At 37.9% G+C, this 26,932-nt stretch overlaps 1 non-coding gene across 1 annotated transcript; it reads right to left on the reverse strand.

The window, feature by feature from the left end:
• Nucleotides 1–17,573: 17,573 nt before the first annotated feature.
• Trnaa-cgc (transfer RNA alanine (anticodon CGC)) lies at nucleotides 17,574–17,646 on the reverse strand. The gene has a single exon. It is a non-coding gene; the product is annotated as a tRNA-Ala (tRNA).
• Nucleotides 17,647–26,932: the final 9,286 nt, after the last annotated feature.

Raw genomic sequence — 26,932 nt, forward strand, 5'->3', positions numbered from 1 at the left:
TTCTGCAAATTTGGCGATTTTGACTATAAAAGACAAGGCAAACTGAAGTCACCAAATTACTAAATAATGTAAAGGCTGAGAAATTAAAACTCAGTTAAAGGTTTCTGATTTCGAGGAAAGATGCGGTTCTGAAATTCAGAAGATGGAAGAAGAGGTAGGACATCTTACAGAAGGGAAGCTGCAGGTTATTGTACCCACAGATAGGACTGAAATTTCAGTTGAAACTCAGGCCAAATTGGAAGCCTTATGTAACATGGTAACAAGTACACAACAGAACATGGGTTCTTGCATACAACAGCAAGAAGCCACAAAAATTCGTAATGAGATAAAATTGTTGCATGTGCAGGTACAAAATCAGACACTGAATCGTTGCATGCCTTTAGTAACACAAAAATCTAACCTTTAAGTAAAGAGGACAAGTCTGACCTTCAGAAAAAACAGGGAGGTTGGCATTCAGCTGATTTCATTAAGAATTGCGAGCATGTGTTATCCGCAGAAATATTAGAAAACTGATTCGCTAGAAACAAATGCTACGCGATGAGGATGAAGTCAAATGTGAAGAATCTGACTTTAAGAGTAAGCTGCTGGAAGGGTTTTGGTCTGTCCAGCAACAGAACCTATTTCGGCCAGAGTTCATTATCACATGAAAACCAGAACATGGACAGGGATCCATGAAGGAGTATTGTGAATAGTAGTTTAAGAGAAGTAGAAATAGAAGATCGGAATCAGAGATGGCTTGCGAGTTCCGGAACCAGCTGCTAGATGATTCCAAGCGATATGCAGTAAGTAATGATCGCGATTTCGAAGGATTACTGGAAAAAGGGGAAAACAAAGATAGATGGAGCCAAAATCGAGACCAAAGGGGGTTCATGAATCAGAATGACTCTGAACGAGCTAATAGGAATCAGCTACAAATAAAAATGATGAAGAGGTAGAAGTAGAGGAGGTCGAGGAGGATATTCCCACGGGGGATGTGAAAATTTCATTGGTAACAGCATGCAAGATGCACTGGAAAACTTAGAGCAGCACAGGTTGAGTGCTGAACTTGTACAGAACGGAACAGAAGACCCAAACTGGCTAGCAGGCGATATAAGATGTACTGAGGATGAGAGAGTAGGGATGGAAGCATTAACCATAACTGCATAAGAAGTAATGTTGGGATAAAGATGGAGTGGAGAGAAGGAGAAACGATTATTAGTAAAGGACAGGAGATAGCACTAGGTCATGCAGAAGTTGGTGTACAACGTCGTAAAGCTAGTAGAGTTCGAGATCAGTGCACATAATTAGAGAGAGAAGTTATGGGGCATGTTGTCACACATGATGACAATAGAGACTGCAGATGGGGACAGGAAGTGAGCGGTACTGAGGAAAACCGAAAAATCGATCGACATGTCGACAAATTGCGACAAGGAGAAATCATAAGAGAAAAGGAAGGCAGTAAAGGGAAACATGATGCAGAGACGCATACACATTTAGAGATTATCCTTTCCGAACAATATACTCAACAACGAGAGTATCAGTCTGCCAGGAAACTGGCAAATTCTGTAGAAGAGATTAATTGTGTCCCCTACATGCAATTAATAGACAGCCATGCCAATTTCAATAGCGATGTACTCGTAGAGACAGCAGTCGTGCATAACCTAGAAAATGAGGGGTATGCTAGCACAGAAGATTAGGTATTCAACATTGTAGAAATTTATGCACCCTACATTATTTTCGTAGATATCCTAAACAAACTATAACATAAGCAGGAAGATTAGGGATAGTTGAGCAGATGCGATGATGGGTTCATTTTTCCTACCAAAGAAATCGATGGAACTGATTTGAGCCTAAGTGAATGTTTCAGAGAAGAGACATGGAAAGAAAAGTATGTAGATAATTATAAATTTATGTGATCAGAAAATACCATTAAAGATGAGGAAGGTGGGTATGATTTAGATTGATTGTTGGCAGAAGAAGATGAAGAAGTCTAACAGCAGAATTCTTAGCATGATTTCAAACTAAAGAAAATAAAACAGAAATCCTGCTGGAAAATGCTGATTTATGTAGTAGACAAGTAAGTTTCCCAGACTGTAGCGAAGGGGCATACCAAAAGGACACTGTACAGGAAGCTGCAGTCTTAGAATTTGTAGACACTGGGCAATGAGACACAGCGGAATAGGATGTAAGGTTGAAGTGGAGGAAGAAGCCACCAGATAAGATATGCAGTATATAGATGGAGCACATATCATGGCAAGACCGTGTAGTTGAAAAGGATTGTCATGTGAACGTGAAGAAGACAGGGAGGAGAACATTACTTGTAAACCGTTATTCACATCAAAGTTTATGGTCAGGAAATGTTTTTGCTTTTGGACACAGGAGTCAAAATAAGCGCAATTTTGAATGCTTTTTCAGAGATGATCTGGCACAAATCAGGAGTTTAAATAACACCAGTGGTGGGTGTTAGGGTTATAGGAACTACAGGAAAGAATACCAAACCTATAAAGTACCAAGTGTTATTAGATTTTAAGATACAAAGAGAGCTGTTTAGTTATGTATTTCTCGTGGTAACAGAAAAAGTGCCAAAATCATCCTAGGGAATGACTGATGGAAAAGACGAAAGATGTAATACACAGCGACCCAAAAGCTATCAAATATCATGTAGAAAGGAAGTCGCTGGACATTCTGTCATATTATTTATTAAGGAATATTATACTCGATGAAGAGAAGTAATCCAGACATGTGGTGAGTGCGTTGGCCCTCACAACAGATAGAGACAATGTCTGATTTTTATCACCTAGCACACAGGTACTGTGGGGCAAAGAAAAATACAGAAAAAAATCTGAATGTCTAACATTCAAAACATGGTCCATCAGGTTGCACAAAGGGTAGAATCATGTGACTTCTGCCTAATGTCAGAAGTGACAAATGCAACGATTCGAGGGCCAGTGCAGGTAATAAAAGCTAAAAAAGTATTAGAAAACGTGGCCTTGGACATTTTTGCTCCACAACCCAAGACAATGGAGAGTTTTGATTATCTATTTGTGGCTGTAGATATATTTTCCAAATATATAAAGTCGTGTCTGATAAGTAAACCAACATCAAAGGTGGTCTATGACGAAAGCAACCCAGCAGCATAGTACACACAGGAGATAAGACGACTGTGGGGTTCCTGTTCTAAAAGGAACCACAAACAGCGAGGAATGTATGTAGGTGATATCAAAGTGAATTATTAGCATGACGTAAAGACGAAATCTTTTCATTCTAAACACCTTTATGTTACGATTTTATTTGCTCCTCCAGAGTAGCTCTGTTAGTGAAAAGACAATATAGCCACATTTTATAGGCCAATCTTAAAAAAAAAATTATGGTTCATTTAATGATACAGCTACTGAAATGAATTATTGAACGTTAACACCAGTTCAGTGCATTCTTGGTCACTGTACATAACAATAACATTACATCAATAGCATGTGCGCTAAGAGTAATAAAAGTTCAGTTTACGTTTCCATCTTGCATCTGATTACACAAAGAAATAAAATTTCATTCACACAAGTAACTTTTCGGTAGAGCAACAAGTGAGTAAATTCATCTAAAGTTTGCTACAATCAGTTTCAAGATAGAGTTTCAAGGTGTTCGCAGTTTCTTCTGATCAATATACCAAAATTTGATCTTCAGAGCTGACAATGGATATTAACAAAATTAGTTAAATTTTTCCAGGGGATAATTCACAATAAATGATAAATGCTCTCATCGGGTCTGGCTGAGCTTGCCTGCTGTTATGACTGCTGATTAGAATCCAAAATGCACAGGTGAGTGTGTAAGGTAAGAAGTGTAACTGTGTATGAAAAGTAGGGCAGTGTTCTGCCTAGGATTCAATTCTCAATCAACTTTGTGTTTCGATGACAAAGTTCGATTAACCATATATTTTGTGCCTTATCCAAATTAAATATTTTCATTAATAAATATTTTCATTCCAATCCGAAACAAACGACAATATCGATAAAAAATAATTGATTGTCCTGTTAAAGCAGAGAAGAAAATACGAAACCAAACAGAACTGTTGCATCAGTCCTACAAATGACAGGACTTACTTTTTAAATTTTGTATGTTGCCCCAGCAAAAGAGAAATTTAGGCACCATTCAATTTTGTAAATGATGGCACTGTAAAACAGATTCCAAAATTGGTAAGTCCATTGAGAAAACCTGTAGAACTTTAGGAAATTAATCGTTCAGATAAGCTGTAAATATGATTTGGATTGATTGTTAAGAGAAGAAGATGAAAAAGCGCAAGAAATATACAGTCTAACAGCAGAATTCTTAGTATCAGTTCGAGCTAGAGAATACTGCAGATTTAGTAGAAGAGAAAGTTTCCGAAACTGTAGGCAAGGGGCATAAAGAAAAGGATGCTGCAGTATTAGAATACATAGATGTTGGGCTATGAGAGAAAGCAGACCAGCATGTAAGGTTGAAGTGGGGGAAGAAGCCACCAGATAAAAATTTCAGTATAAAGATGGGACAGACGTCATGGCAAGACCTTGCAATTCAAGAGGATTTATTATGAGAACATGAGTGGAAGGAGAAAACTAGGATGTAAACCGTTATTCACATTAAAATTTATTGACAGGAAATGTTTTTGCTCTTGGACACAGTAGCGCAAATAAGCTCCATTTTGAACACCTGTTTCGAAATGCTCAGGCACACACCAGGAGTTGAAATAATGCTGGTGGTGGGTGTTAAGGTTATAGGTGTTACTGGAAAGAGAAGAAAACCTATAACATACCAAATGTTGTTAGATTTTAAGACACAAAGAGAGCTGTTCTAATTATATATTTCTCGTTTCATCAGAATTAAGTGTCAAAATCGTCCTAGGGATTAACTAGTTGAAAATAAATGTGTGTGTGAAATCTTATGGGACTTAACTGCTAAGGTCATCAGTCCCTAAGCCTACACACTACTTAACCTAAATTATCCTAAGGACAGACACACACACCCATGCCCGAGGGAGGACTCGAACCTCCGCCGGGACCAGCCACACAGTCCATGACTGCAGCTCTTAGACTGCTCGGCTAATCCCGCGCAGCAACTTTTTGAAAACACTAAAGGTTATAATAGACTGTGTCATGCAGAAGGGAAGTAGCTAGACATTCTGTCTGAATCACTTAGCCTCATAAATTATTTATTAAGAAATATAATACTTGAAGAAGAGAAGTAGTTCAGAAATATGGTCAGTGCTATGGCCCTCACAGCAGATAAAGGCAATAACTGATTATTATCACTTCGCATATGGACATTGTGGGGCAAAGAAAAATATAGAAAAAAGTGCCTGAATGTCTAACTTCCTACAACATGGTCCATCAGATTGCACAAAGGGTAAAATCATGTGACTTCTGCCAAAAATCTAAAGTGGCAAATGCAACGATTCGAGGGCCAGTGCAGACAATAAAAGCTAAAGAAGTATCAGAAATCGTGGCCTTGGACATTTTCGGTCTCCTACCGAAGGCTATGAGAGGTTGTGTTCATTTATTTGTGGCCAAAGATATATTTTCCAAATATATAAAATTGTGTGTGTTGAGTAAAGCTACATCAAAGATGGCATATAAGGAAATCCTTAGACACTATTTTCACAATATAAGGAAACTAATGATGATATGCTCGGATAATTGAGAGCTATTTTGCTCAAAGCAATGGCGAGAAGGACAGGCCAAGCAACAAGTGGAAGTACTCCACTTCTCAACGTACCATCCATCAAGCAACTCACAGCATGGTACACACAGGAGATAAGACGACTGTGGGTCCTGTTCTAATAGGAACCAGAAACGGTGAGGAATGTATGTAGGTGATTTCAAAGAAATCATGAATTCGCTAATAACAGAGAACACTGGTTTCACTCTGGGAGAGGTGTTGAAAGAAATATGATCTAAGGTTTTAGTAAAGGAGCTACTACAATTTCCTCATCGAGATGATTTAGGAATCATTATGAAAAAGACACTGTTCAGAGAAAAGATGCAAAAGCAAGTTGAGTCAGGAATTCTTCATCACGACGAAAAAATTAAGATGTCAAAATTCATAGTAAGGGCTCTGGTACGTGTGAAAACGCATTAAAAGTCTATTGAAATTAACAATGAAATAAGGAAGTTTGAATTTGTATATAATGGACCATTTAAGAAAGTGGACACACCAAATATAAATGCATTCTGTCTGGAATACCCAATAACAGGCAGACACCTGTGTGTCAGAATATAGAGGGTAAATTTTTCCACAAACTCTAGGATATGGAACAAAAAAGGTTTAATGAACTTCTGCCGAGAAATGCATGTTTTCCAAGCTAGAGATCATCCATTCAATCATACTTTGTTTCAGAGACTGCAGTCACACTGTACCATGCAGCCACAGTTACAGTGTGCACGGTTTCCTCCAAGAGGGTGGCACTGTTCCCGATACGTCATGCCCTAGCGCCTTCTCCTGCCGTAGTAAATGATAATATTCTGTCACATCCACTTCTCTTGGTTACTCACCTTGTAGTGGATGAGATATAGCGTTGTAAACAATGGTTTCGAATTTGAATCGAGAGCTTCCTGACATGCTCTTTGCTTACAGAAAGGCAAAAGGCAATCGGCGATGGGCAGCAAGGTTCTATCAGAAGACCTATAACGTTGACACAACCACAGCATTCAAATTTTTGCAACAGTGCTTCGCCATTTATCTGAGACAGGGTTGTTTCAGGATGCAGGAAATCGTAAAGGACGTACTCGAAATGTTCTGACACCAGACTTGGAGGAAAATGTAATTAACACTGTGGAAGGTGACTGCTGTGTCAGTACAAGGCAGTTGGCCCGCCAGTACAGGATAAGGCAGACGACTATGTGAAACATTCTCCATGACAGTTATTACTACCCTTATCACTTACAGCGTGTGCAGGAAATTCTAGCAACACACTCTCCATATCTGGAGCAGTTTTGCCACTGATTTCCACCAGGGAACCACGATTCTGGGATTTGTATCACCCATTCTATTCATAGATGAGGCCATCTTAACGCAGAGTGGTACCTTCAACTTTCTTAACGGTCATTTGTGGGATAGTATGCAGAACGCCGATGGTTTGGTGACAGTGAATCATCAGCAGCAGTGCAGCAGGAATGAGAGAGCCGGGATAATTGATGACTGTATGTTGGGACCAGTCTTCCTTCCATATCGCCTAACAGGCTGGAACTATCAGCGTTTCTTACAGGTAACTTTGTTCCCCTGCTGGAAGAAGTGCCACTGATGATTCAAAGGGCTATGTGGCTCCTAGATGATGGTGCTCCAGCCCACTTCACCCGGATGAATCTCAAGCGTGTCTTCCCTGGTCAAAGGATTGGACGAGGGAGTCCAACTGCATGGCCTGCTTGTTCACCGAATTTCAACTCATGTGATCTCTGGTTATGGAGCCATCTCAAAAGTATAGCGTATGCAGATCCCATTCCAGATGTCGAGACACTGGAGCTGTGTATTCATGCTGGCTTTGACACTGTCATGTGGACATTTGAAGCAGAAAGTGCTATGGCATGTACACACATGTGTCGGTGCATGTGGAAACCATTTTCAACACACACTGTAACTGTGGCTGCTTGTACAGTATATATTAGACTGCTATCTCTGTAATAATGTATGATTGATTAATGGTCTCTTGCATGAAACCCATGCATTTCCAGGTATAAGTTCATTGGACCTTTTTTCCTTATCCTCTCATCAAGCAATCCCTAGAGTTTTTTACACAGTGGAAAAAATCATAACGTATTTGACCTAAAACACCATGAATGAAGGGATCAGGCAAATTAATGTAAATATAGTAAAATTAATAAAACATAGATGTTTCAAACAGTTAGAGGTTAGTATTAACAGGGAAGATTGAATTCTATACACATGTATTTAGTTTGTAGTCACTTAAACGTGCTGGTTTGATGCAGCTCTCTAAGCTACTCTATCCTCTGCAAGCTTCATTATCTCTGAGTAACTACTACACCCTACATCCTTCTGAATCTGCTTAGTTTATTCATCTCTTGGTCTCCCTCTACGATTTTTAACCTCAACGCTTCCTCCAATAATAAATTGGTGATCCTTTGATGCCTCAGAGCGTGTCCTACCAACCGATCCATTCTACTGTTCAAATTGCACTACAATTTCCTCTTCACCCCAATTCTGTTCAGTACATCCTCATTAGTTACGTGATTCACCCATCTAATTTTCAGAATTCTCCTGTAGCACCAAATTTTGAAAGGTTCTATTCTCTTCTTGTCCAAACTATTCATTGTTCAAGTTCCACTCCCATAGATAGCTACACTCCATACAAATACTTTCAGAAAGGACTTCCTGACACTTAAATCTATAATCGATGTCAACAAATTTCTCTTCTTCAGAAACGCTTTCCTTGCCATAGAAAGTCTCCATTTTATATCCTCTCTACACTATCAGTTATATTGCTTCACAGATAGCAAAACTAATCCACTACTTTAAGTGTCTCATTCCATAATTTAGTTCCCTCAGCATCACCTGATTTAATTTGACTACATTCCATTATATTCGTTTTGTTTTTGTTGACGTTCATCTTATATCCTCCTTTCAACTCTGTCCATTCCATTCAACTGCTCTTCCAGGTCCTTTGCTCTATCTGACAGAATTACAATGTCATCAGCAAAGCTCAAAGATTTTTTCCTTATGCATGAATTTTAATTCCTACTCCAAATTTTTCTTTTCTTTCCTTTACTTCTTGCTCAATATACAGACTGAATAACACTGGGGATAGGCTACAATCCTGTCTCACTCCCAATCAGTGCTTCTCTTTAACGTCCCTCAACTCTTTTAACTGCTATATGGTTTCTGCACAAATTGTAAATAGCCTTTCCCTCTCTGTATTTGACCCCTGCCACCTCCAGAATTTTAAAGAGAGTATTCCAGTCAAATATGGCGTTTCAGTCTTCGATCGCTATTCTTTATTCTCAATAACCGGTTTCGGGCTAGCTGCTCATCTTCAGATCATATGTTGTAGTTACAGAGTAACTTGTCCGTGCAGAACACACAGTTCACTGTGAGACAACCATGTCTTGTTTTGATAAAAGTATTCCAGTCAACATTGTCAAAAATCTTTCTCTAAGGCTACATACCTATTTTCTAAGATAAGTTGTAGGGTCAGTATTGCATCCCCTGCTCCAACAATTCTATGAAAGCGAAACTGATCTTCCCAGGGGCCAGCTTCTACCAGTTTTTCCATTTGTCTTTAAGGAAGCTGGGTTAATATTTTGCAACTGTGACTTATTAAACTGATAGTTCGTTATTTTTCATACCTGTCAACATGTGCTTTCCATCTTAGCTCTTAATATTCATACAGGTGATTCCCTTTTCTCTAAAGGTCTCTTTAATTTTCCAGTAGACTGTATCTATCTTACCCCTAGTGATATATGCTTCTACATCCCTACATTTGTCCTCTAGCCATCCCTGCTTAGCAATTTTGCACTTCCTTGTATTTCTTTCCCTGTTGTTATCAATCGTTTCCTAACGCTCTCTATGAAACTCTCTACAACCTGTGGTACTTTCAGTTTATCCAAGTCCTATCTCCTTAAATTCCTACCTTTTTGCAGTTTCTTCAGTTTTAATCTACAGTTCATAACCAATAAATTGTGGTCAGAGTCCACATCTGCCTCTGGAGATGTCTTACAATTTAAAACATGGTTCCTAAATCTCTGTCTTACTATTATATAATCTATCTGAAACCTTCTAGTGTCTCCAGGCCTCTTCCACACATACAACCTTCTTTCATGACTCGTAAACAAAGTATTGTTGTGCTCTATGCAAACTTCAACCAGGCAACTTCCTCTTTCATCCCTTACCCCACATTCACCTACTACTTTTCCTTCTCTTCCTTTTCTTAATGTTGAATTCCAGTTCCCCATGGCTATTAAATTTTCTGCTACCTTAACTATCTGAATAATTTCTTTCATCTTATCATACATTTCTTCAATCTCTTCATCGTCTGTGGAGCTAGTTGTAATATGAAGTTGTACTATTGTGGTAGGCATAGGGTTTGTGTCTATCTTGACTGTAATAATGCATTTACTCTGCTGTTCATAGTAGTTTATCCGTGTTCATATTTTTTTATTCATTATTAAACCTACTCCTGCAATACCCGTATTTGCTGTTTTATTTATACTCCTGTATTCACCTGACAAGAAGTCCTGTTCTTCCTGCTACCGAACTTCACTGATTCCCATGATATCTAACTTTAACCTACCCATTTCCTTTTTTTAAATATTCAAATGTACCTGCCCAATTAAGAGATCTGACATTTTTATAGGCACATTTGTAGAATGGGCTTGGACATATTGCAAAAACGTAGATATAAGTTGAGAATATAAATAAAGAATTACTTAGGATGTTAATTAATATAAGTGGTTGTATCGATAGTGGCGTGCAACAGCTGAAACATTACAATAATTACACGGTTCAGTTGTTTTGCAGAGAGGATGGCACTTCTCTTGTTATTGAAGCGGTCCAGATTGGATGTATATCTGTCATTGCTGCAGACAATTATTTGGTACACCGCCATTATTTTATCTTATTGAGAAGCATTTTTTTTGTTGCGTGTATAATGGGATCTTATCAGGTAAGCCACTGCCATTGAATATTTGTAGAGACCAAACAAAAAGACGAACCATTGGAATTGTTGATGAAACCTGGAATCTACACTGCATACTTGTATTCAAGATAAGACAATGCATTTTTACATTAGCGCACTGGTCCAAGTGCTTTCAGTTTTTTCAAGATTTACAATAACTGTAGCAGTCATTTTTACACAAGATCATGTATTCCATATTATTTTTATCATGCTGTTTATTACAACAATACACTCATACCATTCCACAAAATGGCCGAATTGTGTCATATGCAACACAAAATGGCACGCAGATATTAATGTTAATTATTTCACCATTGGACAAAACATTGACAGTGACTCCAGAGTGAAAGTCAATAGTAACTATTAATCAGCAGTTAACATGCCAAGTGACGGATATTTCGTAAATAGGCCAACTACTAGTCAAATAGCTAAATCCATCTCAGAGCCCGTTCTTGTCTGTGGAGTCATGTCAAACGACGTGGCGGGGACAAAGCAGTGTCAGTTGATAAATGCTGCCAGCATGTTTGGCGCTATTATCAAGCAGATGACTGAAAACAAAAATCACATGACATCAATACGAAATCAGATAACTGAAGACAAAAATCAAATGACTCAAAACAAAAAAGAAATTGCCGAACACATGTAGTTTTAAAAATGCGACATGACGATATTAAGGCTGTAATGACACTTTGTGTGAAGGATTAGACAAGATTAAAACGAGACTGAGAAGACAAGTGTCCGAACATGACTCAAAATTTTCCGAATTGAACTTACAGCAGGAAAAAACCACAAATGATGTAAAAGATATTCCAACTGTAGTCAAACATTTAAACGTGAAGCTGTTGCCACTCACGTCAAATATTATCCATTAGTTCATAACTCAACAAAAACACGTATTACTGTTTTTGAAGGTAAAGTTAACACTATGGATAAACAACTTACAGACAAACTGCAATGACACACTGACAACAATTTTGCCAACATAAATAAAGAATTTCATGATCAGGTTGATCAGAAAAACAAATATTTCGACCAATGTATAGAGGAAAAATTACCGACTGTTGTGCACAACACAGTAAACGAATTTGTCAAAAATAATAAACATGTCATATTTGATGCAGCTAATTCCAACGTAGCACAACAGAAACAACTAAATGATGACATACGACTGGAGTGTAGTAATGCTAATAATCAAAATGCTCGCTTTGATAGTGAAAACAGATACTTGTATGACAAGTATCCTCCATACACAACACACACCTCACAGCACCAACAGTACACACCCGCACACATGACACCTAATTACAATCGCGGCATTTATGGGCAGTATATTCCTTTCTGTTCACCAGCCCATCACTACAATAATTACATTTCAGCGCCAAAGAAGAAGAAGGTCTGATTAAACATTGGCAATTTCGACCTTTCATCCCAGAAAAAGTTACTGTACATCCTGTAATTTTTCTGAAAGCGTTTAGAAATCGTTCCCAGGAGTAAGGAGTGACTGAAAGAGAATTTCTGTTGTAGACTACATCCAGGGTGACGCAGCTGTCTGGGCATATAATGAAGCTGACAGATGGGTGACATATGAGCAACTTGAATGTGCTTTCTTGGCCAATTTTGGTCGCAGTCAGTACAACACCGACTAAGGGAACAGGTTGTAGAACCACAGCCTTTCAATGCTAAACATGGCAATTTGCGCCGATATTTTGAGAAGTATTTGAATGTGGGACACTTTCTTGGTGAACCTGTAGCTACGTGTGATATACTCTGTGCACTGAAAGCCAGTAGCCTTTTAACCCTCAAATGAAGTGGTGACTTCTTAGTATCATAAATGGTGTTGTGGGGTCCAAAAGGATACCACTCAATTTTATCCATTAAAATTAATTTACTTTACTTTCATTAGAAATATTTATTTATAAATTCCTTAATTGCCTATGTTACAACACAAAACTTCAGTTAAACTAAAAAAATCTCTATAAAAATCACAAAAGGAAAACAAATTTATGCAACACTACTTAACATTGAAATGAAATGCAATATAAAAATTCAAACTAGTTTATTATATCAGAAATAACACGAAACAGTAATAGATTGCTGTGAGATAAATATATAGTGTTGGAATAATTAGCTGCATGTAATGCACATCAAATATGAATTGATACCGATTTTTTCACAAATCGTCAATAATCATCAGCATTCTCCTCTCCACACTCTTCATAGACAACCGAACGACAGGTTTGGCAAACTGGGTGACTGTTGCAGATACCATACTGGTTGTCTTTTTCTCACTGGCACATTGACAAAGAGCACATCATTTCCTCTTTGAATCCAGAGTGGATATTTATGATTTTGGTAGAGGTTTCTTCAAAAGTCCTGAGATTGCTACTCTTAGTTCTTTTGGTAGTCTGCCATTCATCAGCCTCTCATTGAGATAGGGTTCAATAAGCTGCCTGGCAAGTGTCTTGATGAATTCAAACCAGGAAATAGATATGTACTTCTTTCAGGAGGTTTGTATTACATACGAGTTAACTCCGAGTATGTTCAGAACTGCATAAACTACAGCAAGAGGCCATCTGCGTGTTCGTCTGCCTGTGCTTTAGGTAGCACACTTCTGGTCAGGAGAGTCTACGCCACCTTTTGTGCTATTTCAAAAGGAAATTATTTCTAGTTTTCATGTTTTTGGATCTGTTCTTTTTGAATAATGCATACTGGAAATCAAAGTGACAGATTTTCTTTTTTTAGGGACATAAAAATCAATGTTCTCTCATTTGTGAAGCCATAAAGTGTTGAACCTTCCACATGCCTCGTAGATAGCTTGAATTCGGGTGGGATTTCCTTTTTGTTGTTCCTCAAAGTACCAACATAGGTCAACTTCCGTTTTTTCAACTAATTCAATAGAGCCAAAGTAGTTGTCAGCTGTAATGTTGCAGTTTGTACTGTAAATGAGCTTCGCTAGTCTCAGGACAAATTGAGTAGGTTTCTGAAATTTCTTTTCTTCTGGTGTCAAGCCAACGCCATCACTGTCTTTTCCAGTGTATAAATAGGCATTCAGAAGGTAATTTGTTTGAGCATCAGTTAAAATCATTATTTTCAGCCCATATTTTGCTGGTTTACTAGCCATATAAACCCTAAATGCGCATCTCCCACGAAAACTAACCAGCATTTCATCCACACATGCATGTGAACATATGTTATAAGATGCCTGAGAATTGTGAACCATTCTATCGAAAATCCAAGAAATCGCTGCCGCATTGTCATTTTTCTTCCTCTCATCTCTGCTAGTTATGTCATCAAATCTTAGGCAGTAAAGCAATATCAGCACTCTCTTCATGGATAGTGCGGCGCGGAAAATATCTCTTCCAGTGCCGTCTGTTGCAAACGTAGACTCCAGATTTCATTATTAGATTTGAAAATGGCACTGAAGTATAATAATCCAAATAGTGCCCTAAGTTCATTGACGTTCATGTCTCGTAGTTCTGTGCGCTGCTGATCAGAAAATTTTGATCGATATGAAGAAATTTCACATTGGCATGACTCACAATTTCTTCTAAGATATCTCTGGTAAACAAACACTCCCACGCTTCCAATGGACTGCATGAGTCTCCCAATCGGCTTGCACGGCCTTTCAGTGTAGGAATTTTTATTATAAAGTTGTGGGCTGGTGTTCTCACATTCCTTTGAGGTTCTAGAGTGGGCCACTTATACCTATTTCTGCCAAAGAAACTAGATGATTCCCTTCTATGTTTATTTCCCTCTAATTTATCTGATTCACTATAGTCACGACTTTGTTCTGAAGCAGTTTCATGTTCACTGTTGTAAGAAAGGATATTTTCATCGTCCATATCATTTGCCTCACTACCCTCTTCTCCCTCTTCTAGTTCTTCTAGCGTTTTTCTTACAAAGTCTGGAAAACTTGGATCGAGCACTGACATATGTGAATGAGAGCTCGAGGTCATAGTAACACTGAAAATAAATGAAAACACTCACTAAGCCTAAAAATAAAATGACATTTCGTTGATAAGTAAACTTTTGACGTAGGGCAAAAAGAAACACTTACTATGTCGTGGGGTCAATAATGGCACCACCCAAACTTTACAACTGTGCACTGAGAAAGAGAACAATTCGACAATGTTGCTAGTTCGTCAGGAGGTTCACTATCAACTGCTGAGAAGGTATGTAGAACAACCAACAATAGAATGACCAACAGAGGAAATGGCATGTGTGTACAGTTTGACTGGTATCAAAAAGGACGCCACAACTCCGTTTGAGGGTTAACATTAAAAAGACGTACTGCACATTCCAGACAATGATGCAGAATATTTTCTGACTGTGCTGGATTCTGTTGATATGTTATGCGAAAATCAACGTTCCGCACTGCAAACTAGCTGCCACATTGTTTACGATAGTGGCATGCGAAACACGCAGGCCAGCCATCTTAATCCTAGCGCCCCAGCTGCTGTCGGTTACATACAGCAGCAGAATCAACAGCTTCCTTCAGCAAACCAATACAAGTACCAGAATCTGCAGACACACCTCATTATGAACAATAATCGTAACACATCATACACAACAAGCGACAACCAACACAAGACGTGCCACAACAACAATAATGGAAATAACAGAAACGGAAACAACGAAAACTCGAACAAAAACAGAAACAATTATCAGCCTGTACAAAATCAACAGCAAAACTGTATCAGTAACTGTGGTAGTGCGTACCAAAATACGGGTCCACCACCTCAGTACAACATCAACACAGGTCCGTGGCAAATGCCACCACAGCCTGTACAAAATTAAAATTGGGCTTTACCCACCAATCAGCAGGTAAGTCAAGGTCCTCAAACATAAAAGCCACAACAGATGGAGAGTGGAATACACAATTCCCTAACGTAAACATAATACAAGTGTCAGGTGAAAATCCATCTCCACCAGTATCATCACCAGCACCAATTACGACGACGTCAAACTAAAGACAGTCATTACTGTGCCCCAGGTCGTGGCTGAAGAAGGTTTGGGAGGCGACTTAAGTAGCAAATCATTGCTTGATACACCCACTGATGAACAACACGATGATTATGTAGCAAATAGATTTAAGTAACTACCACTGCAATCATGATGAGAGCTTACCTGATGAGCTATTGCAGGTAAATACACAATATCGTTCATCTAGCAATGAAATAGATTTATCTACAACTACTGGTATAGTAGGAAGTATTCCAACCAGTGTTGTCTTGGACAGAGGAGCGCCTTTGTGTGTTTTGTCGTATGATTTCTATAAGTAAATGACTGAATTAGAACCCGTGCCAGTGTTCCCTGTTCAAAAGTGTAAGATATTACCTGCCGTAGGTAATAGGTCTAGTAGAGTTACGAAACACGTTTTTGTGACCATTAAGATACGTAATGGAACAGTACATGGCCATTCCTTGTGGTCCAGAATCTAGTTACTAATTGTATCACAGGTTTATATATGTTATGTGAGAAGAACAGCATTACTGACTTCTTGAAACGTGAATGTTTTCTTAGACATAAGGACACTGAAATTACGATTGAGTTGGGTACCAGGACCCTCAGACATGACAAGTATTGTACTGAGTACAAAATTCAATTTCTGCAAGAGCGCGACGAAGCAAAAATACAGATACTCGAACCTGATACAGAATATGATGATTTTAAAACACTGATTAGCCATAAATTTAGTGAAACCACTGCTATTACTTATGATGAATACAATGAGCTCTATCAAGTAATATCTAAGTATATACATGTCTTTACTAAAAGACCAGGTATCATTAAGACATATGTTTATAAAATTGAAGTCAAGCCTCACCAAATTTTCTATCACAAAATCTATAATATACCACCATCTCAACGACCTGCGGTACGGCAAGAACTTCAACAGATGTTAGAGTGGAAGATCATGGAACCTTCCACATCTCCCTACTATAATCCATTAATTGTCGTCAAGAAACCTAACAGAAATATTACAATGGTGTTGGATGCACGTGGCATAAATGAAATTATACTACCTGTTCGTACTAAACCAGAAAATTTAGAGGAACAATTACAGAAATTTTTAGATGTTAAGTTCTTTTCCACGATCGCCTTGACAAATTCGTTTTGGCAAGTAGCAACCAGTCGTAATTCCAGAGAATATACTGCTTTCACATTCGGGTGGCGAACTTATCATTTCTGTGTTCTCCCTTTCGGACTGATCGTCAGTACAGACATTTATTACTGCTTTGGATACTGTGCTTGGTGACGAGTTAGTTGAGACTGTTACACATTATGTCGATGTTCTTTTGATAGCTTATAAGACTTGGAATGAACATCTTGACACCCTTGAAAAGATTCTGGAGAAATTTGCACAAGCTGGTATAAGAGCTAACCTAAAGAAGTAAAAATCTGTTTGTAGTGTGATTAGGTGTCTTGGACACATAATTAATGCACAAGGTATATGCCCTGATCCAGATGACTTGGACGCCATTAGGAATTTTCCTAGTCCTCGCACTAAAAGCAACTGAAGTCATTTCTAGGACTCTTGTACGTTCTTTCGACGTTTCGCATCACAATAACTATTAAGCAGTATGCATCTCCTAGATTTACTTAAGAAGAATCAGGTATGGATCTGGTCTGAGCAGGTTTTGATAACATTAAGCATGCTCTGGTGAATGCAAACATTTTGGACCATCCAGACTTTAGTTTAGATTTTTGTATGACGTGTGACGCATCATGCATTGACTTGGGTTGTTGCCTATTTCAAGTAGTTAATGGTGGTGGTGGTGGTTAGTGTTTAACGTCCCGTCGACAACGAGGTCATTAGAGATGGAGCGCAAGCTCGGGTTAGGGAAGGAGTGGGAAGGAAATCAGCCGTGCCCTTTCAAAGGAACCATCCTGGCATTTGCCTGAAACGATTTAGGGAAATCACGGTAAACCTAAATCAGGATGGCCGGAGACGGGATTGAACCGTCGTCCTCCCGAATGCGAGTCCAGTGTGCTAACCACTGCGCCACCTCGCCCGGTTCAAGTAGTTAAGAATGGAGTAGAGGAACAGGTAAAAATCTTTGTATTTTCAACCCCTACTTTAAGTGAATGTGAACATACAAATTCAACCACTGAACTTGAAATTCTTTCTATTCTCTGGGCTCAAAAAGTTTAACTACTGTTTGTATTGTAAACACACGAAAATTTATACTGACCACCAAGCTCCGACATTTTTGTTAACATTTAAGTTAGTTCATCCTAGATTATCACGCTGGGCTTATCTCTGCAGAATTACTCATTTAAGATTGTATACATTAAAGGCAAAGAAAACATCACTGCTGATGCTTTGTGTCGTCTTCCACAAGGTATGAATGATTGTAACACTGATCTTGGAAATGTGAACGACTTTAGAATATTCCTAATGCAGGATAAACAATATTACATTGATTTGTGTAGAAATATGGCAGCTTTACAAAAGTCTGATCCGGAAAAAGGTAAGACCTTTAGTCATACATCAACCTCACCATTCACTATCTAGCCATTATCTGACATATAATGATGTGTTATTCTATCGTCATCATCCTGATGGTTCTAACTGGTGTGTATATATTCCCAAGGACTTTGAACACAACTTAATTGGGAACACACACTTAGTCTGAGGATATTTTGGAACGAAGAAATGCCTTGCAAAACTTAGTACATATTGTTATTTCGCTAATATGAGACGAAAACTTCAAAATGTGCTTAAAATATGCATATCTTGTCAGAAATCTAAACCTCAGAACCTGTCTTCAAAGACAGATCTACATTCCATACTACCCATTAAACTTGTGGAGACTGTAAGTATGAACATTAATGGTCCACATCCAACAAGTAGTGGTTCTTTAGCTCGAAGTTTAGCCCACAATCTAATCCTACTGCACGAATTTTCAGAGAACTGGACAGATTCATGAGGACATATGTACCTACACAGCATTCCCACTGTGTAAGTTATTTGTCACTATTGGAAGAAGTTCACAACAACCTCAATATATATGACACAACCCATACCCCTAAAGAGCTTATATTCGACCGCAAAGAATCAAATGAGTGGAGCAATCCGTTGCCAAAAATTTCATTTCAGCAGCTGTCGTGCGATGAAAAGGTGAGAAAAGTACTAACCACTCTGATGCAGCATGCTAATGCAAGAAACAGATACTACTCTAATACTATTAAGAGGAAGCAGGAATTCAAGGTAGGCATGCAAGTACAATTGCATACTCACCACAAATCCTCTGGACTAAAGAGGGACAATGCGAAGTGGCGTCTGCTGTACGACAGTCCATATGTAATTGTCAACATACAGCATCCCGGTGCATACCTGATGCTGAACCCGGAAACAAATAGAATCATTGGGATTTCCGCTCATCGGGACTTCAGAGTATTTCATTCTAAGCAGTAAACATATATCTATAAGTAATGAGTAAGTAAACTGCATATTTATAAAACACATGTACCTTACAGTGCTATTGAAAGGAAATTAGGTAGAATAAGAAATTTTATTCCAGCTGGTCCAGCCAGCAGCAGAAGAAGAAAGAAGACATTTCTACTTCGCTGAACATGCATAAACATCAGCCTAATTTTAACGCAAATGATGAAAATATTTTTGAGAAAATATAATTGAGTAACTGTAACGTCGGTCAATGACTATTCATGACTGGTTGTCGTGTACAAAATCAGATGAGAACCAAACACTATCACCTAGGAAAGGGTTAGATGCACTTCCCACTGCATAACACGTGTTTATGTGAAGCCAAGGCCATACACACACTCTACATACACTCGTAACGTGAGAATACTGTAGGTTTGTTTTTAGTGTTTTGCTTTAGATGTTTGTCCGTTAGTATATGTGTGTGCTTGGGCTTGTTTGCTGATGTATCCAGATGTTGTGTCTAATCTTTTCAATTTCAGGTGACATCATACGCTAATTCAAAATTTGGTTAAATTATCTGTAATGTTTGTAAGATTATGTAAATAATTGTATTGCATACAAAGCCAAAATATAATTTATTTATGTATAATTATCTGTATTGATGTAAACCATGCCTCCTGCAGAAGATTTAAGTAGGTCAGAGATGAGTGTCGCAGGTGTGACAAATGATAGCGACTCTTCACAGCAGAATAACCGTGATGACACAATGTTTGCAATTGACGAGACAGTGTCACACATCTCCTAGAGTGACACACCGCTCATGAATGAAACATTGGAGAGCGTTACAATAATGAATCTTGACAACACGTTACAAACACCCCTTGGGCACAACACCATCATTAACCTGGAAAGAACAGCTGACAGCAACCACAGTAGTTCAACTGACACACTGCTATGGCAGTTATTATCTAACATACACACGAAATTAGATAGAATAAACACAAAATTCAGTGATATGAAACAAGATATCAATACCAAAATTGATAGTTTGACACAGGATCTGAACACCGTCACACAAGATCTAAATATAATGAAACAAGGACAAAAACAAGTATTCAAGGATTTGCAAAACATGGTTTCACAAAATTTCAACGACTTAGCCAAAAATTTTCGCACTGAAATCGACGTAAAATTGAATGACATTAAAAAACAAGTAAGGTATGAAGTTAACAGTAACATTACAGATTTAAAACAGAGGGTAGAATCTTTTAACGACCATCATGATCTAGTAGAGCAACATATAAAGAAAATCACAGACGCGAACACAAATGTTGAAGCCACACGAAATCAGTTGTGTTCGACAGTAAGATAGGTAACTACTGTCGTTTACAGACTAAATAAAGACTATGAGGGTGAACCTCTAGCTGTAGAAGATCTTACTTTAAGGGTAGCAACATTAGAAGTTGACTCAGCGTGTGATAAAATGGAGAGAGAGAAGATCAATGAAAATCTAAGTGATACCATTAGTCAAACTGAAGCAGCTACATTAGATAAGAGTAATACACTTGCAGAGAAGTTGGTAACCAATTGTAAGTCATACACAGATGTAGTGCAAACTGCTATTCAGAAAAAAGAAAATGAAATAGCGAAAAAGGTAAACATTAACCTACAGGCAGACAGAAGATAGGATCTACAACCTTTTAGTAGAAAATATTACCGATTCTCGAAATATGCACGTAAATAATACACAGGTTACAGAGAGCAAACCACAACCTGTTGGTATTTATTCACAAATTGTCATGAGTCCTACAGCAGGTACCAGTGACAGTTGTAGAGTGCAAAATGTAAGCATGCCCACAACTCCAATACCTGAGTAATTACCAACCGGAATTATAGGTAACTACAATAACAACATAAATACGACAGAAAATGCCACGTGTCTATCAACTATTTTTTCAGACAAAGGTTTGCAGAGACATTGACAGTTCCCTACATTCACTACCGAAGGTAAAAGAATGAACTCAGAAGTATTTATCAGTGCTTTTCGTCATGTATTTCCACGCAATGGACGGAATCACAGAAAATGAAATTTGTCGTGGGATACAGGCAAGGTGAGGTTCTTTTATGGGCAACTGAAGTGGCCAAATGTTGCAGTACTTATATCCAATTTGGACGAGCTTCTCTCGATAAATGTTGGTCTGAGGCAGTGCACCATTCAATGGCAAACACGGTAGCCTGCTTGGATACTTTGAAAAATAGTTGAACAATACACCCTACCGGACGAACCCAATATCACAGGTAGACGTGTTAAAAATTTTGAAAAGTCTTTTACCATCGCACATTAGAGAAAAATTAGTCACAATGCCAGAGCATGATACTGAATAGTTTTTGTCAGTGCTTAATTCTATCGACTTAATCTATGAGGAAACACCTGTACCGAATAGAGCAACACAAAATCAGGAACAAACACGCAGCAAGGATGGCACACACATCAGCAAAGTTACACATCCAGAGGTAACGAGTACGGTATCGGGAATGGAAAAAACAAACGATTTAAAAGAAAATTTCAAAACAACAGGCATAATTTCAATGCATGGGCGAATTACAATCCACCACCACAAGGCCATAGGCTGGACACAAACAGAAACAGTCATCCGCAGCTGTGGGCGACGCTGTGCTTTTGGCAGCAAAATAACGGCACAGCAGCCAACGACACAAATTGGCGAAGTACCCACACAGTGCAACTAACTGAAATGATTTCAGGTAATGAATTAAGTCACACTACGCTGTGGGAAACACCAACCGATCGTAGTTAAGCCCCAGGCTATTGACCTCTCAGGCAGTGGGGGGCAATGCAAATTTGCAAACATGTTTCATAAGGTTTAACAAACAAGGTGGCATCAAGGATGATCTGCATCAGCATGAGTTAGCTACAACAAATAATATCAAGGAAGAACAAACGCATTTTTCTGTGAATTGCAGAAGAGAAGCAAATTTCCAACATTTCCTGTCTAAAATTGTAAGGTGCAAACTGCTACAGGCAGTAAGACTAAATTGGCTAGACATCAGGCACTTCTTCCATTACAAACTGAACATTTTACAGTGAAGTGCAATTTTCTTATAATTGACGAACTTATAGTTAATGGTCTTATTGGCATGGACACATTTAAAACACACAAAACCGATTGACATAGGTAACGGTAAATGCCACTTTTATGTAAAGGATCCGACTTTTTTCTGTTGATTTAGTCAAAACACGTGGTGATAGTAACAAAAACAAACCAGAGTCAAATGTAATAGTACAATGTTCCTGTCCAACTGTATATTTAACAAACAAATTTGATACTGCTACAGGCAGTAAGACTCAATTGGCTAGACATCAGGCACTTATTCCATTACAAACTGAACATTTTACAGTGAAGTGCAATTTTCTTATAATTGATGAACTTATAGTTAATGGTCTTATTGGCATGGACACATTTAAAACACACAAAACCGATTGACATAGGTAACGGTAAATGCCACTTTTATGTAAAGGATCCGACTTTTTTCTGTTGATTTAGTCAAAACACGTGGTGATAGTAACAAAAACAAACCAGAGTCAAATGTAATAGTACGATGTTCCTATCCAACTGTATATTTAACAAACAAATTTGATACTCCAGAATGAGATTTTCACTCTGCAGCGGAGTGAGCGCTGATATGAAACTTCCTGGCAAGTTTGGAAGGTAGGAGACGAGGTACTGGCAGAAGTAAAGCTGTGAGTACCGGGCGTGAGTCGTGCTTCGGTAGCTCAGTTGGTAGAGCACTTGCCCGCGAAAGGAAAAGGTCCCGAGTTCGAGTCTCGGTTGGGCACACAGCTTTAATCTGCCAGGAAGTTTCAAATTTGATACTGAACAAGAAGATAAGTTACGAAATGATAGACCAGAAACTAAGTGAATCAAAGATGCTAAATGATATGTAACGACAAGAACTTTCTAACTTGCTTAAGTATGAAAATGTTTTCCGCTAGGAGCCAGGAATAATCAAAGGCTGTGAAAATAAATTTGAAATCTATCCACATGAAACATTTTGTGTAATCTCATATCCCATTCCAGGGCGAAATGAGAGGCAGTAAGGGGAGAGATCACTCATATGGTTAAATGGGGAACTATACAACCTTCATTTTCACCCTATTGTAGTCTTATATTACCAGTATTATAGTAAGCCAGATGGGTCTGTAAAAGTAGTTCTCGATGCTAGGGGTATCAATAAGATTTTAGTACCAGTACGCATAATACCAGACAACTTGGACAGACAGCTTTTAAAGTTCTACTGTGAAAAATTCTTCAGTATACTCGACCTCAAGGCGTCCGACTGGAAAATAAAGTTCCACGATGAAAGTCAAAAATATAAAGCATTTGTTTGTGGTGGCAGATGTTACGAATTCTGTGTTCTACATTTGGCCTGATCATTAGCGCAGGAGCATTTATATCTGCACTGGGCAAGTGTTTAGACCCGATTTGCTTAGCAAAGTCACTGTTTATGTAGACAACATGCTAATAGCCACACCCACTTGGTTAGAAATATCTGGCTGATTGAACAGGTACTTCAATGATTTGCAGATTATGGAGTAACAGCCAATTTAAAAAAGTTAGTTTTGGTAAGGAGGAAGTCAAATTTCTTAGACATATTGTGTCAGAACAAGGTATATTACCGGATCCAAAAAAACTTGATGCCTTACGGAATTGACCAGCTCACATTAGTCAATGCAAACATTCTTAGCCACCCTGACATGTCCAAGGATTTCTGTCTATGCACAGATGCCTTATCTGAGAGGCTGGGGCCATGCTTGTTCCAGATGAAATAAGAAGAAGGTAAAGAAGTACCCAAACTCATCAGTTTTGCTAGTTGAACATTATCAGAAGCCGAAACATCTCACTCTGTGTCAAAATTGGAAAGTAGAGCTGTAATATGGGTATTTAAAAAGTTTGAATATTTTTTGTGGGATAAGAATACCAAAGTTTACTGTGACCATTAATCACTGTCATTTCTTTTAACATGTAAACTATTGCACCGTAGATTAGGTAGGTGGTGTCTATATTTACAAGAACTCAGTTTCGAAAATCATTTATATTAAAAGAAGTCGGAATGTTATTGTAGATGCCTTGTCTAAATTACCACAAGATTTAGAGGAATTTAGTGAAGTAACAGAAAACGTTATTAATGCAAGACACAACACAACAGTCTGATTACCATACGTTTTATAAACCAACTGAAAATTATACAACAGCAAGATCGCAGATGGAGTAAAGTAATGAAAAACCTTAAGCAAGATGAAGGTGAAAAGGTAGGTAAATTTTATCAGAAGTACAAGGGCGCTTTGTTTCATAGAAAAAATGAAAAAGCTGATCAATGGTGCTTGTGCACTCATGAAGATTATATCGACGAATTTATAAGACACACATGAAGTATGAGGACATAGAGGAGTAGGCTAATGTACTGAAAAAATTTTGTTATATTCCAAATTTGAGAAGCCAAGTCCTACATGTATTAAAATTAGTGTGTAATATGTCACAAATCAAAACAGTGCAATGTGTCAAAATATACTGAGATACACCCAATACTCACAAAAAATCCCTCTAGATATTGCATCCCTTGACATAGCTGGTCCGCATCCAAGAAATAAAGAAGTAGGAAAATACATAGTAGCACTATAAGATATTTTGTCGAATTATATCAAAATGTATGATACTAAAAATGCAATAGTCACTCATATTAGAAAAAGAACTGAGGAAGACTATTTGAAAAGAATAGGTAAACCGAAGGTACTACTGATGGATAATGCTTCATATTTCGTTGGGCAAAAGTGGAAACAATTTATGACCTCATAGGCCATAGAACATGTACTAGTATGCTTTTTTAACCCAGAAGCAAGCCCAGTAGAACGGGTATTTAAAGAATTTAACCGGTTTATTAGGACCTAAACCCCTTACAAACACACCAAATGGGAAGAATATGTAACTCCCTTCATGCAAGTTTTCAATCACCCTCCACATTCTTCAACAGGTTTCATACCTAATGAACTGATGTTCCGGACAAAACAAACGAATGAATGGGAGTTGCCCATACCAAAAGTACCCACTACGAAAATGTCACTACAAGGCAAAATCAAACAAGCCATGTTTACGCTAGAAAACAGTGAAGTGTATAGAAAGAAAATTTATGATAAGAAACTGAAACGTGTTACACAATTTTTTGAAGGGCAACTAGTCCTCTTACAGATGCACCCTAAATCGACAAAATTTGGCAAACTGAATAAGAAGTGGCAATTACTCTATTCAGGATCGTATATAATTTCCAAAATACCATACCCTGGGATGTACAGATTGGTCTATGAGAAAACAGGGAGAGATAAGGGTCTCAACCCTCACAAAGATATAAAAGCTTTTATAGAATGATGAAGCTAGGTAGCATTTTTTTCTTTGTATCACAAGGTAATTGTACATAGTGTACATAACTCTAAGTGTAATTTTTTTCTTCTGGATGGTAGTTTAAGATAAATTTATATGCATGTGTAATAGTAATTATTATCATTTGTACACATAAACATAAAATCAACATGAATGTGAAGTAATACACAGCTTCACACGAAGCAAAAGTATAAACAAAATTAGCTTATGGGTCAGCTGTGGGCGCTCAACAATACATGCTAACGTCAGCAGTAGAAGAGGAGGCATTGACCAGTGCGCATTCGGGACAGACCAGCAGAAGGCGTAACCAAATATGAGTGTGATATGTACAAGTATCTAATTTAAATACAAAGTAAACGGAAATACTAAGCAATTACATACACTGTCTAAGAACTAAGGAACCTATTGATTTATGAACACAGAGATTTAAATAAATACTAAGCTATTTACAACATATTTACAAGCAAAAGGAAGCATTATGAAAAAAATATAGGAGACATATAAGACAAGGAGAAACCACAAAATACCGTAAGAAATGTCAAATAATTTTCTTTGCAGGGTATATGATCACAATGGGTAACGGAATAAATGAATGTCTATGAATTTAAACAAAGTATCGAAATATCTGCGGATGGATGTAATGAGCAAACGTATCAGTAGCCACCGAGCTACGTAATGCAATTAGTTTTAAGTTCGTTTTAAGTTTTTTTTTCTTTCAGCGATCGGTGCATCGTCACGGCGCAGAAGAAGAGAATTACTTCGAGAGTAGCAGGTACCAAATGAAGAAATGGGCTTTACCTCGAGCAAACAATTTAGTAATATAGCTATTTATACAAAGATCATAAGGCAAATAAAAAACGAAAATATGTATTGTCACAGTATATCTTCGTGACATTTACTGCAGAGTACACATTAAGATTTAAGCATGTGATTTTACAAAAACCAATTAATTTTTATGGTGTCACATGAAAGGATAAATAATGACATTTCCGGGTTTTTGGGAAAGATAAGTCTATGATGGTTGCAACTTCTTCATATTTAACACTAAGCTACATGTGAATTGAGGTAAACAGCACTAGTGCATGAAGAAACAACATGATAGTACATGAATGATTAGTCAGTACACATCATTTTCACGAAATAAAAGTTCCTTAGCAACTCATCCATGATTGCACGAGTAACATTTCCTCATAGATGCTTGAACCAATAGATGAGTATTTCCTTTCTTCCCTCCCAAACAAAGGAGGTGGCGCCAAGTGTGGTTAGGGCAGCAATGCGTAATGTTTTAGTCCTATTTCGGATGTTTTTCTCCTTCCTCTACCTAAGGAAGAAATGAACTCCCATAAGTGATCAAAGCTTATCTATAAAATGAAGTATAAAGGTATCATATGCTTGTATTGTACCTTAATAATGTGTTATGTAATTAATTTGTATAGGTGATGTGAACCAAGATAAGTT

Source organism: Schistocerca nitens, chromosome 1 (assembly GCF_023898315.1).
Source record: "Schistocerca nitens isolate TAMUIC-IGC-003100 chromosome 1, iqSchNite1.1, whole genome shotgun sequence".
NCBI classification, from domain to species: Eukaryota; Metazoa; Arthropoda; class Insecta; order Orthoptera; family Acrididae; genus Schistocerca; species Schistocerca nitens.